Consider the following 20,261-nt stretch of genomic DNA (forward strand, 5'->3'; position numbering starts at 1 on the left):
TAGTAGTATGTAATATGGAATACAAACACAATGATATACAAATGCAAGATGTCAAGAGGTTTCATTACCAGAGGGTTCTTTGTACATGTTGGAGGGTTATGCTTGCGTTTTAAGAATCAACTCATGGCATTAGATTTGCAAGGCATACAATGCTAAACAAGTAATATCCATATTGGCATGAACCAAATGAGAGTAGAGTCCACTTAAACTAGCCAATGTGTATTTGCTATTGTAGATTAAGTTTTATTTTAATTTTATGATTATGTCATTGACACATGAGCATCTTAAACCTCTAGCAAAGAGACATAGCATATGGACAATGTCTTATGAATTTTTTTACAAAATTGGAAAAGTTCTATTGTAAAGGTCATACATGGATTTTGTATTTTGTATTTTATACAAATTGAAAAATTAATTACTTAGAAAATCACATATATAGAGGTTTACATGAGAGTGTTCTAAAAAGAACAAACCGTTTAACTGAAGCTAAAATGCTAAATACGCTTTAAAAACTAAAAACAAAAAAACTAACCAGGCCTTCTAATTAAAGAAGCAATAGTTACACTAATACGGCAATTATGATGACCATTATCTAGAATATATAAAAGATTATTTTAATACCCTTCCTAATGGTCATCACACTCAATACCCTATAGAAGACACTGTGGGTATTTTGATCACAAATGCAAAGAACACTTTGATGTTATGGAAACCCTCTCATGATCTGTAGAATGTTAATGACCAAGAGTACCATAAGCTGTCCAACTTGATGTAATCCTCAAAAGCTTTAAACCACGATTTTGAGGAAAAATCAGATAACCCTACAATGAGCAACAAACAAGATTTTAGCAAAAATCGCATAAACTTTTATAGAAGAGCATTGAGCATTGATCACTCCAGCAACTCTAAAATATACTGCAAGATACAAGAGTTGTAGATGTTTCCCAACAACATCAAGTGCGACCGAAAACAAACTGCAACAAACCATGATTTTTATGGGAAAAAAAACCTCAAACCCTAAAATAGGAACCTCCAAAAGAGAATGCACGATTTAAATTGGAAAAAAATAAGAAAACCAATAAATCTGAGGTTACAAATCATTGTTTTTGAGCAACAAACACGATTTTAGCAAAAACCGCATAAACTTTTATAGAAGAGCATTGAGCACTGATCGCTCTAGCAACTCTAAAATAGACTGCAAGATATAAGAGTTGCAGATGTTTCCCAACAACATCAAGTGCGACCGAAAACAAACTGCAACAAACCATGATTTTTATGGGAAAAAAATGTCAAACCCTAAAATAAGAACCTCCAAAAGAGAATGCACGATTTAAATCGGAAAAAATCAGAAAACCAATAAATCTGAGGTTACAAATCATTGTTTTTGTCCTAGATAACCAACATCCCATGTTAATTTCACAAACTACAGATGATATATTTTTTAAAGAAAAAATAAAACCCCCACGAACAATTTTTAAGAAAAAAATCATGAAAACCAACAAACAATTTTTGAAGAAAAAATCATGAAAATCCAGAATAATTTTTTAAGGAAAAAAATTATAAACCCCAAAAATAATTTTTAAAGAAAAAATTTATTAAAATCCAAAAATTATTAAATCCCTCCCATAAATCAGAAAACCGGAGCAATACTTTTTGTAGAAAAAATTAGTAAAACCCAGAAAAATAATTTTTTTTTCTATAAGAACTCAATTTTTTTTTGGGTGGGGACCAAAAAAATATAAAAACCCTAAACAGATTAAAAAAAATTTGGTAAGCCAAAAAAGTTATTTTAAAAAAAAAAGCTGCTGCAAAACCAGATGAAGAGGCCGGAATATCCAGACGTGAATCGGGCTCACAGAAACTCACGTCACACCATACAGGAGAAACGCGGCGCCAAAGAAAAACGAATAAAAACACATTCTCTGCCACTTTACTCTTGGTTGATACCTTGCGTGATACATGATCCGAGAAATGCAGGAAAGGAAGCAGACCGGGAGTAAAACACAAGGCGTCGCGAAAAATCCGTCGCAGCTCAGAAACGGTGCGAAAAAAACACAACCCCCAGGCAACAAAACGCGGGCAGAAAAAAGCTCCAAAAAATCGCGACACCCAGAACGCACGCAAAATAGGGGGATTCTGATCCAGGGGAGAAAAGTCATTTATTAGGGATGATGAATAATACATTGTATTTAGAGGGTAATGGTAGCATCATATGGATTTTCCTTTGTGAATTCTATGAAAGTGCAAATAATATGTTGTATCATAATTCATCTGTTTTTTTTATCTCTAACTTCTAATTAAAAGGCACTGTATCAAAGCTGCCTATCTTAGTTTACTGACATCACTATTGCCAGAATCTATTCTGTATGGGTTTTTAATTTTTATTTTTGATATATTTTAAATTTGCAATTGTTCTTTTCTCAGAATAAAAAGTGATGTGTCAGAGTTTCGCTAACATTTGCCATGGCTTTTGTACCGTTTTGTCCTTGTTTAGAACTTATTTTAAGATTTCAGAGTTGCAGTTACCGATATTGAAATTTGATTATTGCAGCAACTAAAGTGGCATTAGTTGCCGAAGAAAGGACAGAAGCACCAAAGGAAAGAAATGGAGGAATCCGTGGAAAATTAAATAAAGTGGTTCTGGCCTATAGTGGTGGATTAGACACGTCAGTGATCGTTCCTTGGCTGAGGTTTGTTTCTTGCTTTAACTTCGCTTCTCAATGCTGCAAATGGTTTGGTTGCTATATATCATTTACTGCCCACCTGCGAATAATAGAATGTGTAATTGTTCAATGCAAGGCACAAGTTATAATCAAACGTATTCAATTGTGTGTCTTTAAAGTGAGTAGAATCTGCCTTCCATTTTGTTTCTGCGGTTTCTATTATATTATTAGCATGCTACTATTTACGATGACATTTACTTGGCTGGATATTACTTCTTGTTTTCAAATGTTTTGTAAACATGTCCGTGAAATGCATTCTTTTCCTACATATGCACACAAATTTGAAGAGCTAGAATGTTTTAATGTTTGAGTACATCAGTAATAAAGCTGTAAGAAATTGGATAACAAATGATGGATTTGTCACCTACAACAATCAGGACTACTAGTATGCTCATAGTTGAAGTGATATGATGACTCATAAGAAATGAAAACAAAAGTGTGTCATGCAAGAATGTTTGTATTGATTACCTAGCCATTAATGGGTGGAATAATTGACTGCCTCTATCCCATATCGATAGTGGATGCGGTAATGTTTTGATCATCATCTGCAACAACAGTGATTATGATGTCAGCTTGGCAGCTAAGAACATTCTCTTCATCAGCAAACAGTTAGTTTGAGTTTGTTGGGCAAGTAAAACAGGGCATGACAACTTTTAGTGTGTCAAGGATACTTGTACTGACTAGTGTAGTAATAATCTATATTTATTGTTGTAGCATCAAACTTATATCTTATGATTGCATCATTTTTTCTTTCTATTTGGATAGAGTATCAATTACATGCAATGATAGAAAATAATAGTGCATAACAGATACTTATCAAAATATAACACAACAGAAGCTTAGTTTACTTTAGAACAAGTAGATTAGGGAAGATCATGCTAAGATCAGACACTTTCCCTGTATATGATTATTCAATATAAAAAGGGACCAACAGTCCTCAATTAACTGTTGGGATTTGCTACAGTAAAACATGAACAACTAAACCAAAGCTAATAAGTTAATTAACAAAATAGTCAGTCCCACAAACTAACAAAACATGATTTCATTTTATGATAACTATGTCATCCCCCACATAAAGGAAGTCGAAATTCGAGGCCAAAAAAAGCAATTCACTAAACATTATTGGCAAGAGATGTCCCTAGAGGTGCATCAACTCCTACTAAAATGTAAGAAGTCGTGCTAGGAGTGTATGCGCACAAAGATAGGGGGTTAAAAAGTGGCCAAATGTTCATATTTAGCCAAAATGTGCCAATGTTCCACAAAGTATAATGAGCATTTGTTATAATGTGCTCATTTTAAGGCTCAGATGTGTTTTTGGTAATGTGAACACGTTATAACAGAAATATGTTCCGGTTTCAACCAATAAAAACCCATGTCATTATCAAGCCTAAGGGTTGTGCATGCAACTTGGGTGTTCAAATAAATGTTTTACGGTTTACCAAAGACATGGAAAACATACAAATGTTGGGCGTACACAGCATTATAAAAGTATAAATGGAATTCAATTTCTTGGGTTTAAAATGGGAAAAACTCAGCAAAAAGATGGAAAATAAATATGTACTATTTCTTAAAAATGAGGTGGGAAAACAAAAATTTAATTTTATGTGGAATATATTGTGTATAGATAAAAGCATACGTTTTACATATGAAAAATGTTGTTGATAAGTTATTTATATGGCTTAAATTTTTTATCTTACATTCACCTAAGAGGGTTTATATTATGAAGCATGACTTCCTATTTCAGGTGCAACTCTATCTTTTTTAACCTAAACTCTCATCGGGGTTTAAATTAAAAGAAAACTCCTTTGAGAGTATAAATAAAAAACCTCATTGTGGTCTAAAATTTATCGTCTAAGAGAGATCTATTCAATGTTTAACTCTAAGACCTTCTCCCTTTACCAAAAAAGGTTAATCTTGCATTTGCTTTTTTATCTTTGTATTTAAGTGCAAAATGTAACCAGAAGAGATGTATAACAATTCAAAGTTTCAAAGTAGTTTTTGAAAAACTTGAGAAACAATACAGCATAGGTGGTGGGTTGTGATTTCTTGGGGTTAATCACCTTTTTCTTGTGTGTAATACTATTACGATCTAGATGGATCATGCTATAGTTATTTACTTTTCTTTCTTCAATTAAATTAAGTAATAAAAAAATACGTAGTTAGTGATGAGTTGGTAGCTTGTTGACTCCTATGTGCTGTTTTTCAGGGAAAACTATGGCTGTGATGTCGTATGTTTTACTGCAGATATTGGCCAGGTATGCACGTGTTATATATTTGTGCCTGTTGGAAATTTGGTGGCATTATACCACGAATCCATATTGTGTGTTTGTTGCTGGGTAGTCTTGAAGGATTTCGTACTTTAACGGTTAACCAATGTTAGAGCTTTCCTGTTGTGAATTTTAATCTGATGCATTTGTGATTTCTTCTCCATATTTATGGACTGCACCCACTACTGACATGCATTCTCATCTGCGACCTTTCTATTCTGCTCTAATGCTCCTAAGATTGTTCTGAATATTAGATGTAATATCGCAATTCTTAGCTTTCTGGTTTTTAATGTGCTTAATTGTTTTGCATCAATGATTATCATCCCTTCTCAAAAATAACAATTTAATTACAATGAAATTCCTGCTTAGAAATGCTTGATGAATTCAGAAGGTAAGTCAGATGGTACTGTTACTATTATTGTATATATATGCATTTAGCTAAACAAATTGCATTGGCCTAAAGCTCAAAAAATCACAAGACATATTTCCTTGGATTCTAAATCATCAAATAGGTTTTCAAGAATCTCTGGCTACCTACAAATTCCTATAAATATGCTCTCTTTCATTTTAAATTTAAAAGCTTTTAATGAATAGTCTGGCATTGTTACACAAATATCATGTTCCAACATGTTTGGCTCTCTTGGAAAGCTGATATTGTTTCTAAACAAATGGTAAGGAAAGACTTTGAATGCAATTACTTCATGAATATAAAACTGCAGAATAATAGGAGCATTTGCCAATAAACTAAGAATCAATAACCCTCCTTTAAATTTGTGGATGCAATACATCAGGGCACTTATGGGGGAAATCTGCTAGATCAAATTTAAGGAAGCTTAGAAAACAGAATACAAAGTTGGGCATTTTCTCATGGGATGCAGCTTGGGGCATAACTAGAAAAATACTACATGATTGACAGCCAGCACCTTAGAGAAAAAATAGAATTTATTAACCAAAGCATGCTGGCTTATCAATCTAATAAGGCATTTATTTATTTATTTTGTGCATAATATATTACTGTAAATCAACAAAAAATGCATAAAAAGAAAATAGAATGCCTAAGAACACAAAATTTCCCATATGCAAGTCCATTTCCATCAGAATGATTTTTTCATCTTGCCCCTTCCAGATTAATTTTCTGTATTATCTTCTCTACATGTTGCTTATCTTTGGTCATTGATATACATAATTCTAAATATTAGACTGTTGGTTTATGGAAGTTTGGTCTATAGGCATTATAGACTTAAAAAGTTGAAAGCTATATAATCTGCGGTATTGTTTGTGTTCTTGTTCCACTCAACCAATTTTTTGGTGTTAATCATCTCACTTAAATAATGGTTTTGGTCATATCATCAATTTTATTTATTTATTTTTGGTTATAGTTTGAATATGAAGCAAATTTTTGTTACGAGAGAAATACAAATTGGCCTGTATGTTTGCCTAAATATATTAATTTTGGTTTTTAAGTTAGGTGCTGATATTCTGACAATATTGTCATCTGTGAGAAAGCCAAAGATGTTTGCTCTTTGGTGTGCAAGAATATTTAGTTTTTGATTGTGAGATTCTATAATCCGACAATAGCAACATGGTTCATATAGGTGGCAAGTGTGGTTGTTGCAAAGTTGGGATTGTCAGAGGTATTTCCACACATTTAATATTCTAACTTATGTATGTGGGATTTTATTTTGAAGGGGCTTGGTGAAACTGAAGGCTTAGAAGAAAAGGCTACGGCCAGTGGTGCAAGCCAACTTATCATTCGGGATCTGAAAGAAGAATTTGTGAGAGATTATGTCTTTCCATGTTTGCGAGCTGGTGCAAGTTATGAAAGAAAGTATTTGCTAGGAACATCAATGGCCCGACCTGTCATTGCAAAGGTCAGTTTTAATTTTCACAAGTTACTATAAATATATTTTCGTTTAGTATGTCAAGTGACAGTTTTCATGCAGATATCGTGTACCCTTTAATGGTCTCATACTAGGACTGGCCAACACACGAAAGACAAGCAGTCCACATTTTCAACGCATTGTTTTTATGCAGATATCGTGTACCCTAGTATGGTATCATACTAGGACTGGCTAACACAAAAAACAAGCAACCCACATTTTCAACGCATTATTTAAATTCTAAAACATCTAAATACTCTGTTTTGGACAATCTGTAGTTACTAATATTGCAATAGCACTAAATCAACTTTGATTATTTATTGTCAGCCATATATTGAATCTTCTTCAGACAATTTCAGTTAAACTTTTGACAAAGCTTGGTCTTTTTGTTTGTCTTTGGATGTTACTTTTTGGATGGTCTTGCTTTTTAATGTATTTGGTGTTTGATGGGTCAACTCCTAAGAAGTATTGTTTATATGTTGTTTGATGCTCATATGATTGCTAGCGTATTTTGGTTATTTTTGTCCATTTAGCGCTAATATTATCAATTTTATGTATTTTGGTTATAGTTATTTGTGTGCTTTGTAAGTGAAGAGCTTGAATGTTGGAAAAAAATTTAATTGTATTTTGTGAGAGAATATGTTATCTGCTCATAAGTTTCTATATTCTAACTCTTGTCTGAGATTTTCCTAGATTTTTCCTAATTTATCATGTTAAAGTTAAAAATGTCTTTATCTTTTGATTTGCTGAAATTTTTTGGATACAGATAGTTGCCTTATGGTATGTAGTACTGTGGAGGTCAATATCTTGTCAGATAAAGTCTGAGAATATCAAAGATTGAAGCAGCCATGTCTTTCTTCCTATTTTTTTAAAAATTTCCGGTCTCCATAGCAGTCGTCGCTTTTGCACTCATTCTAATAGTTGCTAGGAGGAAATAAATATGTAATCCAAATTTGTTAATAATTCAAGGAAAATCTATTCTAACATTGATAACTGTCAGAAATAGCTTTTAAACAAATATACCTATTTCTTATACACTTACAGTTTCACGTACATTTGTAGGCTATGGTGGATGTTGCTAGAGAAGTTGGGGCAGATGCAGTTGAAATGGATGCACAGGAAAAGGAAACGATCAGGTTTGGCTATGTAGGGATTTGGTTTTAAGAATTGCTGGCTTTTCATATAAGCTAAATCGAAGTGTTGTCTTTACTGCAGGTTAGGTTTGAGTTATCTTTCTTTGCACTAAATCCAAAGCTGAATGTTGTGGCACCTTGGCGTGAGTGGGATATAAAAGGAAGAGAAGATGCCATTGAGTACGCTAAGAGACATAGAGTTCCTGTTCCAGTAACTAAGAAATCAATTTACAGCAGAGATCGAAACCTATGGCATCTTAATCATGAGGTGATATGAATTTCTTTCCTCTTGTTTTTCTGCGAGGTGCTTGCAAATAGCTGTAGCTTCACTTAGGCACACTGAGCTTTATAACTGCATTCATACGAACATGTGCATTGAGTACTGTGGTGACCATATATATCAACCGCCTTGGTTAATGCATCTATCAAGTGTGTTTGCATTGAAGGTTTTGTACCCTCAAAGGTGGTTTATCTATTATTTTGAGATCTGTCATTTTTTTTTGGTAGCTTCAATGTTAAATTATCAAGCTTAATGCAATATATCATCTGGCTAATTTTCTTTTTATGTATCTGTTGGATTATGTGAACTTTAACAGAACACATTAACTTTTTCCAGTTTTACAAATATCAAGATTTTAACTGGCAAATAATAAAGGTATTGGTTGTTATATTTTAGGGAGATATCCTTGAAGATCCAGCTAATGAACCACAGAGTGACATGTTTCTGATGACAGTGGACCCAGAGAAAGCACCAAATGTAGCAGAGTGAGTTTCTACATACCATCTTTTGAGATGCTATTTTATTTATAAATACTTTGGGCACTTTAAGTTCTATGCAGATAATGATTTAGATCTGCAAGTAATAATTTATGAAAACAATGAGTTGAACAAGTTTATGTTGTTCGAATCTTGGAATGGAATTGTAGAAAATTGCAAAAAATGAAATTTAAATGTAGTGTTTCACATCTTTTTCTGTCAAGGGTAACTGGGAACATTACCGGGCCGAGACTGGTTTTGGAAGGAACAAGACCCGGTCTTGGATGTGTTAATACATGTGCAGATGCCCTACAACTTATGGGCCACTTTATTTTAGTGTAATGTTTTGGACTTTGGGGGTCATTCTTCTGAATTTTCTTTACCATTGTATCACAATTTTTTGGACAAGAACTATAAATTTGAATGTAACAACATAGACATATTTACTAATCTTATGTTGAATGCGTAAATTTATACAATTTCTTAAAATGTACAAAGCCATACAAAATGATAATGGTAGAGTTTGCAAGTTGTATTTTAAAGTCAAACAGATCACTCTACAAAAGCATAAATAAATAATAAATATATTCATCCTCTTCCAATATTTGCCCCCTCCTTGCTAGATTTGTAATGTCCCCTTCTAAATTCTGACCTATGAATCGTAAATTGCATAACTAGGGTTAAAGATTATACCTTGTCAACTTAGAAACATAAGATTAAATGTAGAGTCCTGCACATAATAATGCAAATAGAGACATTCCTTTGATAAATAAGCATGCAAGATTTACATTATGATATGAATTCCAATTTATATAGACATGATGTTTGGAAGGGGGATATTATGAGGACTGCTTTAGAGTCTCTCTACCCAAGCCCAAGAGTGGTTGTTTCCTTCAACCTTCTTGCTCCACTTGGTGATTCTAACTGATCTCCTCATATATCAACCTTCTTCATGGCTTACTTCCTTGTGAGTTTGGGATGAGGCTGTAACCAGGTTGCTAGACTCCTCAAGGTAAGTGCTCTCAAGGTCGTAGACGGCTCTGGGGTTGTTCTAGGACAACCAACTTACGAGTCTCTCCTAACCTCTCTATTACACCTTCACTCCCTCCCTCACAAGTAAGTACTGTAATTCTGATTTAAATACTCTATATTTTTATCAGCATGTTCCTAAGGAATTTAGAATCCATGATTCATTACATAGCCTTTCATATTATTGTATACATCTTGTATTCATTCCGTGAGATTGCTAATAATTGCTGAGATAGTATATATTTGATTGTGTAAGTTACCATTAATTGTAAATCAGTATTCAGTATATTAACCTGCTTATGTTATTTGTACCAGTTGTCTTACGATTGATGAAGTTATTTAATATTGTTCCTCTATGACTGTAATTCTGTGACTGTGGATCATAACAGCATACAGATATGATACTAGTAAGTAATCAGAATGCTTTGTCTAAATACTGAACTTGCTTGCTTGTGCGATCTATCTTCTCCTGTGTCTCTATGCCCTCCTTGGCATGTGATGGCTGGTCTTTATATATCTCCGCCCTTGAATGGGAAGGTTGCTTGGGAGAGGTCGTACCTCTTGCCTTTTGGCAATCGTACCCTCCCTTACACTTGTAAAGAATGATTAGTTGATCGCACCCCTTCCATAACTTATCTAATTGCATTTATTGGTTAAGACTCAGTCAATATTCACTAGTGATTCTTGATTAGTAAATTCGCTGCTCTATTTCCTGACTTAATGTGTGATACTTAGTACTCTGAGAATATCTCCTTCTTCTTATGCCCCATTTCAAATGAATTCTTCTCCCTTTTATATCATCCAATATGAGGGAGAAGTCATGCCTCTTCATTATCATTGCCCTTTTGAAAGGGTCACAACCCTTGAGCATTGATTATATTTTAATTATCTTTTATTCTAGGAATTGGTCTTGAACTATTTTCTTTATTTAATTCAATGATCATTATTTCCCTCAGACAAATATTAAATGTCTTATTTAAACTGGTTTTTTCTTATAAGCCAACCGTCTGGAATACAGTTTAAAGCCTTTGATGTTATGTAATCAATACTGCCGCGACTTCTCAATTTGGTGGGGACATGACTAGGTTCTATGCCTGCAGACTCTTTAAACTCCAGACAGAACTTCTTTAATGCCTGCCTTTAGGATCATGGATTTACATCTTCTTGAACTTAATTCAAAGCCTACGGGGAATTTTGAAGGAGCATAATGTTTGTTGTCAATAAGTATTCATTTTTTACTTTTTTTTGGCAATTTGAAAGGGAAATAATTTTATTTTCACTAGACCGATTAAGGTACACTGTAGTTTCATTCACAAGGCCATGAGCTAATTACATTAAAAAAATCAAATATAGTTTACTGATTTAAATTTATATGAAAATGGTAATTATCAAAATTTGGATTTTAACAGTAACACTGTTGAAACCTGAGGCTGAGATCTCAATTTTGAACGCAATATTTAATTTTTGTTGTCAATCTTGATAGTCAAGATAAAGTGCAGGTCCCATACTCCTCCCGTCTTATTGTTTTACACTATTGCTTTCGTTTCTCATGTTGGCGGTTACATGATATGATTAAAAAATATGTCTGTGGACATTTGTTAATAATAACACACAACTATGTCTATCCTGTATAGAAGTTGGAAGTTTTAAGCGTCTTCTACCCTCTCCTCATGTCATTAACTATGTTTGTCCTGCATTTCTGTATGGAATCATCAGATTAGGATGGGCTGTAGGATGGATAGATTGAAGTATACAATATAGCTTATCATGTTCAAAATATTTGATTTGTTCGAGGGGTCAAAAATATTTGGGAATCGGTAATTTTCAAACAAGAAAAAAAATCACTACAATTTCTTTAGGAATTGAATAGTGTGTACTGGATCAGACAAACCTGGCCAGTCCAAAAAATGGAGATCTGGCTGGGTTTAATAATTAATATTTTGGTATGCATTGTATCTCAATCTCTCTTAAGACTAGAGAGATCAACATTATTATAGTACCCTTTCCTGCATCTTTCTTATGGAGATGTATTTGTCTCGTAGGCGAAGCCAGGCAGTGCCACAATTTGATAATCTTTGCAACAGGCGTGAATTTTACAACATCTGTTGAAGGCCATAAATGAGAATATATTTCACCAATGTTGAGATTCTCAATCGTCCTGTGCCTAGCTGCATTTTGTCTTCCTCCCTATCTACTAGACATCTTACATTCATTTTGATACTACCAGTTCTAAACAGGTTTTCAGAAAGGAACAAATGCATGATCTACAGGCACAGGCACAACATAGGGTAAAAAACAAAAATATTCCCAAATATCAGAATTTATTGGGTTTTTAATCAGTTTTTTCTTGGTGAAAATATCATTGACCAGTTTTTAATAAAACTATCACAATATTTTTTGTGAATTCTTGACACTTCTAGCAAGAAATGATTTTTGGCCATTTCTATGGTTGGGAGCTAAGTCACTAGGTTCGGCCGAATTTCTTCCTTGAAGTTCGAAATTCGCCAACTTTAAAACGGAGTATAAAATTCATTCAAATTCGTATATTGAAAAAAGTAAATATTTTTTAATCGCAATTTTAGGGTTTTTTGGTTTTTTTTTTATAAATGAGTATTAGAAACCCACAATCTTCAGTTCGCCGTGAGTCGTCGCTGGAGAAGTGTGGAAGCCGAAGGAAGTCGCGGGAGAAGTGTGGAAGCCAAAGAAAGCGACATAGTGAATTCACCTCGGCTCTCTGCCACCGTGTTCGATGCCCTGCCTCTGCCGCTGTTCTGCCGTGTTCGACGCCTTGCCTTTGCCGCCGTTTTGCCGTGTTCAACGCCTTGCAGTCTCCTTGCCTAGGTAGGCTTCACTGAATTTTTAGGTTAGATTTTTTTTTTATTGGATAAAACTAATATTTTTAGGTTATTCAAACAAAATATTTTGTTTATTTTGTATATTGTAATGTGACATTACAATATACAAAATAAACAAAATATTTTGTGTATTGTTTATTGTTTATAATATTATATTATTTAATCAAAATATTGTATTGTTTAATGTTTAGTTTTTATTAAGACATGATATATAGTTTAATATTATTGTATTAAATTATTAATTGTTTTGACATATGTTGTTTATTATTTGATTTTTAATTTTTATTTGTTTTATAAAGTTAAAATAAAATATAAATAATTTTTATAGTGTTGTTTAAAAAAATGTAGTGTGTTATTATTTTATTTTGTTTATAAATTTAGTAAACAAAAAATAAAAATTAGCATTTATTTATTTTTTGTTAAAACATTTAGAATATATTAATAAATATTTTATTAAAATTTAGTATTTCTATTTTGAAAGGTTGAAATAAATGTAGTGTCTATTTTGTTTTTTAATTTTTCTTTCCAAACATGCAGATTTTCATTTAATGGCTCCTCCTAAATCAACTTCTGAGGCGTGGAAGCATGTGACTCGAAATGAAACTCACATCAAATGTAACCTATGCGAGGGAACTATAATTGGAACTTTAACAAGGCTTAGGAACCACTTCTTTGCTAATACATGGGGTCCAGGTGGAGGTGTTCAAGCATGTATAGGTGCGACTCCAGAACTTAAAGCTATTCTAGAGAAAGAGTTGGCTGCTTCAATGGTAGGAAAAATGAAGAGGGCACAAAAGAAACAGAGAATTGAAGGAGATATATCTAGATTCACATCTATTATGTCTTCCTCTTCTGTGCAATCCAAACCGGTGAGCATATCAAAACAGAGTGGAACACTGAACAACTTTTGGAAACCAGTAGAGAAACAATAGGTGGATGATGTAGTTGCTGATTTGTTTTACACAAGTGCTATTCCATTCAATGTTGCGAGAAATCCACATTTTCGTAATGCAGTTCACAAAATTGCAGAGTTTGGCAAAGGGTACACACCCCCAGGTTCAGCGGCTATCAAGACAACTCTTTTGCAGAGGTCAAAAGATAGAGTGACTGAAAAATTAGCTGATGTCAAAGCCACTTGGAAGGAAACAGGTTGCACTATATTGAGTGATGGATGGTCAGATATGTCTCAAAGGCCATTGATTAATGTTTTGGTGTCTTGTCTTGAAGGTGTTGTGTTTTTGAAAGTCATTGACACCATGAACCACAAGAAAACCTCAGAGTATATTTTTCAAATATTAGAGGAAGCCATTCTTGAAGTAGGGGTGGAAATTGTGGTTCAAGTGGTAACTGATAGTGCAACAAATTGTGTGGGAGCTGGGAGGTTGATTGTAGAAAAGTAACCACAGATATATTGGAGCCCATGTGCAGACCATTGTCTCGATTTGTTGCTTCATGACTTGGCTAAATTCCCATGGGTAAATGAAGCTATTCATAGAGGGAGAGCAATTGCAAATTTCATACGGAATCATTGTCTCACATTGAGTATTTATAGGCAACATGCATCAAAGGAATTGTTGAGGCCTTGTGAAACAAGATTTGCTTCATATTATATCACTTTGAAAAGAGTGGTTGAAGAAAAAATAGCTTTGAGATCTGTTATTTGTTCCAATTAGTGGGAAAGTTCAGTGCTTTCTAAAGGCCCCAAGGGGAAGAACATAGAGCAAATCATCCTAAACAACAATTTCTGGGAAAGTGCAGCAAAAATTTTACTTGTATGTGAACCAATTGTCGATGTGCTTCATATGGTTGATGGTGACACTCCTTGCCTTGGCATGCTTTATGAAAGCATGGACCAGTGTAAGGAATCTATTCAAAAAGCACTAAATAATGAAGAAGCAAAATATATGCAGATATGGGAGACAGTTGATTGGAGATGGAAAATGATGCACACACCTTTACATGCAGCAGCTTGCTTTTTGGAGCTTAAGTTGTTTGCTATTGATAGAAGGGGTGATAATAAAATCATGGCAGGGCTTTACCAAGCCATTAGCAGGTATGTACCAGATCCAGAAATTGCAGCACTAATCAGAGATCAAAGTTGGCAATACAAGAGAGGAGAAGGGATGTTTGGAGGGGTAGAAGCCAAATATGATTCGCCACATATGCCTAGATATAGATGGTGGATAACTTATGGATCATCAGCTCCTGAACTGCAAGAGTTTGCTATTCAAATTTTGAGTCAGGGAGCAAGTTCATTAGCTTGTGAGAGGAACTGGAGTTGCTTTGACCACATCAATTCCAAAAACAGGAACAAATTGTTGACTAGAAAGTTGGGAGATCTTGTCTACGTTCGCAACAAGTTTGAAATTGTTGATGAACATATCAACAAAGAACACTTCTTTAGAACAAACTCTTGAAGGCATAGCAATGCCAAGATGTAGATGAGCTTGACTTTGCAGATAATGAACTAAGTAGTGATACAGATGATGATGATTTGGCATCCCAGCCAAGTGCTCTTGAGGACTTAGAGTTATTTTAAAGTTCTAAAGTCTTTGACTGTTATTGTACCTTTTTGACAAAAGAACATCTTTGCAATCGTGAAAGCACATGTTTCCTATGGTTTATATTTTATAAATGTGTCATCTTTTTGTACTATTAATCAATGGTAAACTATTTAGGCAATTTTATAGATATATTACATATATTTATTAAAAATTAAAAAAAATTACATATGGCGAATTTAATTCGAATTTTATTCATTTCGATTTTTTTCCTCATCGAACTTAATTTGAATTTCAAAGCTGTTGAACTTCAAATTCGAATTTGAACCTGGTGACTTAGGTTGGGAGAATCGCCAAACTGTATCAACCATGTCAAGAAAGCCCTGAAAGTCACAGTTTCTTCTGTTGAAAAATTCTTATTCAAATTTACCTTTGTACTAATATGTTTCCTCGCTTTTTAGGTACAGGATTTGTTTTTCTTATTATTTCTACTTGGATGAATTATTTTGATGTGATTATTCATCTCCTTTTAAACAAAGAAGCCTTTGTTGCAGTTTGGTTTATGATTAGCAAGATTTACATGTTAGTATAACTCTTTTTAAAGCTTTAAGCCACTCTCCGCATCTTTGGAAGACTTACAGTAATGTTTTAAACAACTCTTTTTGAAACATGTTTTTCTAAAGCTTCACTTGTTTATTGGAAAAAATTCATCTAATATTATCTTTAATAAAATTTGATGTCGCAGATATGTCAAGATAGGCATAAGATCCGGAACACCAGTTTCCCTGAATGGAAAAGAACTTTCTCCTGCAAATTTATTAGCAGAATTGAATACAATTGGGGGAAGACATGGTATAGGACGTGTTGACATGGTGGAGAACAGGTTGGTTGGCATGAAGAGCCGGAGTGTGTATGAAACTCCTGGAGGCACAATTCTAAATGCAGCCGTACGGGAATTAGAATCCCTCACACTTGATAGAGAAATGATGCAGGTTAAAGATACCCTGGCTATAAAATATGCAGAGCTGGTTTATGCAGGTAGATGGTTTGATCCATTAAAATACTCATTGGATGCATTCATGGAAAAGATCACAGAGACAACTACAGGAACAGTGGTATTGAAGCTCTACAAAGGTTCTTTGTCTATTGCAAGTCGAACTAGTCCTTACAGTTTATATCGTCAAGATATATCCTCTTTTGAGGAGGGTAGCGGAATTTACAACCAAGCAGATGCTGCTGGTTTCATTCGTCTCTATGGCCTTCCAATAAGAGTTCGAGCTATGCAACAAAATGGAATATAATGTTAAAGAAGGATCTTTGCCATGCTATTTCGTACTTACTTCCTAGGAAATGACACATACCAGTACTACTTTGGCTCAGGCCTGCTGAACTATGGAGTTTCCTTTCCAAACATGCTTGTTTAGCTTGCTATGTTATTTGGAAAACTTTCTACAAGTATTTTGCCTTTTGAATTTTGAATTTTTGGGGCTCCCTAGCTGATTAGTTTTAAGGAAGCAGTGTTTCCATAGAGCATCAAATAATTTGAGGTATTTTGCTTGGCTTAGATTCAGTAGTTTTGTGTCAATCTCCATTTAACCATATGAGTAAAAACAGTACACCTGAAATAATTATTAATACGTGACTTGAATATATGTTGCAGAAGCATCACGTATTAAACTGATGCAATTAGAGAAGGGCCGATTATTATTGGATTTTGAATGCCCTAGTATACTTGGACTAAGATGTGCCGCATTATGTCTGTTACGCACATGTGCACACACAGAAGATAAAATTGATCCTATAAGAGAATATTACTAAAAAATTTCGTACTATAATTAGTGATCATCTATCTATATATGATCATTGATATTTTGAGGAGCCTTTGCCTATAAACATATGGATAGACTATTGAAATTAAGCCTCCTAGATGAAAGGTAATATTACCATCTGTTTTATTTTGTTTTTTAAAAATTTGCTTGGCTATTGAAAATTATTTTCAACGAGTGGTTGATATGGTAAAACAGTTAGCATTGATGTTTAATTTTTTTTTTAATTTGTTGTTGGTAAAAAAATTATTTGTAGGGAAAAATAACATGCTGTGTAAGAAACATTTTATAAGTTGGACAGGTTCCTATGTGCAAATATGAACAATAAAGTAAATTTATGCACGGACCGACCTATAATTCTGCAAAGAAAACTCTTGCATTTCAATGACATGACATGAACATATACAACCAAAGTCAAACTCAAATGAAGATAAAGTACTCTTTATTAAAACATATTGCTGCACTAACAAAGAATACTACTTGCGTGGATAGATCACACGTCATGAATATAATAACACACAAGAATGAGGGGATACCTTTATTGCATTGGGTACTCTCTGGATACAAAGCACTGGTAATAACAATATCCTTAATGGTTAAGACATTTGACTCGTTATTTGTATTGCCAAACATGACCGTTGACACAACCTGACATACAGCGACGTACAACTCCAAAAGGAAGTATGCAAGAATTAATAAGTTGGTTGCCAAAATATTTTATTTAATAACATGTTGTCAATAACACTTAACATTGCAGGCTATTATTCCTTCATTTAAACAGGTTGGAGTACTATATACATAATGATAAATAAGAGTCAAAAGGAAGAAAGAGAAAATTCCTAGATTAGTTTGTGAAATGCATCCAAATTTCTTTGCTAAGAAGAAGAAGAAATGTATGAGAACAATGCTGCTGCTGAGTGGTAGTGTTTCTTCACACAAATTCTATAATTGATATGGGCGGATTGGACATATTGTTATACAAGAATCGGGATCCTCAATCATTCCAACGTTTTTCACCGGAAATTAGTATTTTTTTAAGGCATAATTAGGTGTTGTCATAAAATACACTTGATCTTTATAATGCGTTTTAGGAAGATACGACTCTCCTCGCAGGAAATAACTTAGTCTTAACCTGTAACAATTATGTTAAAATTCCTTGAAACGATTTGGTTCTAAGCTGGCAAACATTGTGCTTGTACGGTAATATGTTGTGTAATACATATAATTATTTTTTTCTTTGAATGTCGTGAAAGGAAGGGTTGCCCAAATTTTACATGGAAAGAACAAGAAGCTGGGGTGAAATTTGACAGCGTACCTTAGTCGTGCAATGAATTTCGTGATGGTAAATCATTTTGAGTGACAGTACTTCCATAAATACAATAAAATTGTTTTTCATGAAAAATTGGCATATGAGTTCACAGAATAATATTTACGCATAGAGTACAACAGCTTTGCTATATATTCAATATAATTTCTGTGCAGTCCACCACTTAAAAAGATTAAAACATGACACGAAAGAAATTTAATCAATAGGTTACTACTGTATTTGAAATCAAACAAAATTTATTAAAACTACGTACAGTATTAATCAAAACGAGGGTTTTTGGAAAAGGACCGTAAACAGTCCTAATTTTCTGTGAAGAAATAAAAACATCGGAAAACTTAATCAACTCTTACCGTATGGAAAATTGAGAACAATATGCCAGGTAATCATCGTGCCGTTTATAGAGACCGTATCACGGCAGATCAGGCGCATGGATCATCGCACGACATTTGCTTGGAAAAACTGGCGATTGTAGGAAGAATACTGCATAAGAAAGAAAATTGGAAGCATTGGCCCTGCACAGGGGCCTGTAACTTTATAGTCATTCCAATGGCTTATAAAGGCATTCACTACCGGACAGTGTTATTACTAGATTCGCATTAATTAAAAGATGCCTAATCACCATTGAATATTATGAAAGATATTAATTAATTAATTTTTTCCATTGGTATTGTCATTGGATCGACTTTTCCTGTAGTATTTAATATTCTGTTTTTATTCTTTCAAAAGCGTCATCTATACGTCAAACTTCTCTATTGGCGAAGGCGCTATACTATTGCATTGATATTTTCTAAACTTCCAATTAATGAATCCAAATTAAACCAAATACATGCTATAATTTTCTCATAAAGATCAGGATCTGTTTTTGCTAGTCCGAACATGGAAATTTCTTCATTAAAAAACAGTAACAAACAAAATATTATCTTGATTCTTACTGGTTCAGTAGTTTGGAATAATCTTATTCTAACCTTCACAAGAAAAGCATTCTGACATTTTTAATGTAAATGTCCATTCTGCAGGATTTGTGCTTCTAACTGTAGACACGCTTAAAATTTTGTTTTAACGGAATAAATAATCCACAACTGCAAAATTTACTTGTCTGGAATAATCTTCTCGGTAATAATATTTGCTTCCATACCTTCCCCTCTGCCTTATTTCACGGGATAAATTTAAAGAAAACGATAACAATTCTGTGTCGCGCTCGCAATTATCCTGTACAAAGACCAATATTCTTCTACAATTCCTCCCCCTTCGATCCTCTTGATTCGTTCTGATGCCCTGGTATAAACACGTCTTTGTACGTCATTAGGGGATCTTTAACCTAAACTGGAAAAGCTTTTGCAAGGAATGGTGTACAAGGATTTCAAAACATTACAGACAATGTGCACATTTCATACGCTAGAAATTTGATGTGACAATTTAATTGCTTGCTTTATTAAAATCAGTATCTTGTAAAGATCAATGTACAAAATAAGAACGAACAAAGAAGAAATAATTTGTTTACAGAGCGATGAGGTTCAAAGAAATTCTCGTTTGCTTTACACCAATGATTTCCCTATACATTCCTTTCTACATTACAACAACGTTTTAGACGATGCTTTTTGGTTTTCAGGTTGGGACCCCCACGGAAAAAATATGTTTGGATGTCTTTCACGTCAATGTCTTTTTATAGTTATAATTTATGTTTTAATTAACTATTAGAATTTGTAATGTTAATTTTTGACATATTTGTAGGTTTTATTTAGATTTTCCTTACATGAACATGACACTATGGTCCTTGTCTCTCACTATGAAGGTCTCTATGTGTGATAAAAGAAGCAATTCAATTTTTTTTAATTTCCTATTAAAATCTTACTTACCAAGATCAAATATAAATACTATGTTCTAAAATTATCTTAGGATTAATAGTCCAAGCATTATGTTCAAACTTGAAGTATATCTCAAACCTTTTATTCAGGCTTAAGTAG

The 20,261-nt window shown here is 33.6% G+C and overlaps 1 long non-coding RNA gene and 1 pseudogene across 1 annotated transcript; one reads left to right on the plus strand and one right to left on the minus strand.

The window, feature by feature from the left end:
* Positions 1-404: 404 nt before the first annotated feature.
* LOC131046043 (uncharacterized) lies at positions 405-18,883 on the minus strand. Its single transcript, XR_009371923.1, has 3 exons — positions 18,648-18,883; positions 3,192-3,268; positions 405-821 (listed from the first exon to the last, which is right to left on the minus strand). It is a non-coding gene; the product is annotated as an uncharacterized LOC131046043 (long non-coding RNA).
* Positions 1,791-16,623, plus strand: LOC131046042 (argininosuccinate synthase, chloroplastic-like; annotated as a pseudogene).
* Positions 18,884-20,261: the final 1,378 nt, after the last annotated feature.

This window comes from Cryptomeria japonica, chromosome 3, assembly GCF_030272615.1.
Source record: "Cryptomeria japonica chromosome 3, Sugi_1.0, whole genome shotgun sequence".
In the NCBI taxonomy this organism is placed as follows: Eukaryota; Viridiplantae; Streptophyta; class Pinopsida; order Cupressales; family Cupressaceae; genus Cryptomeria; species Cryptomeria japonica.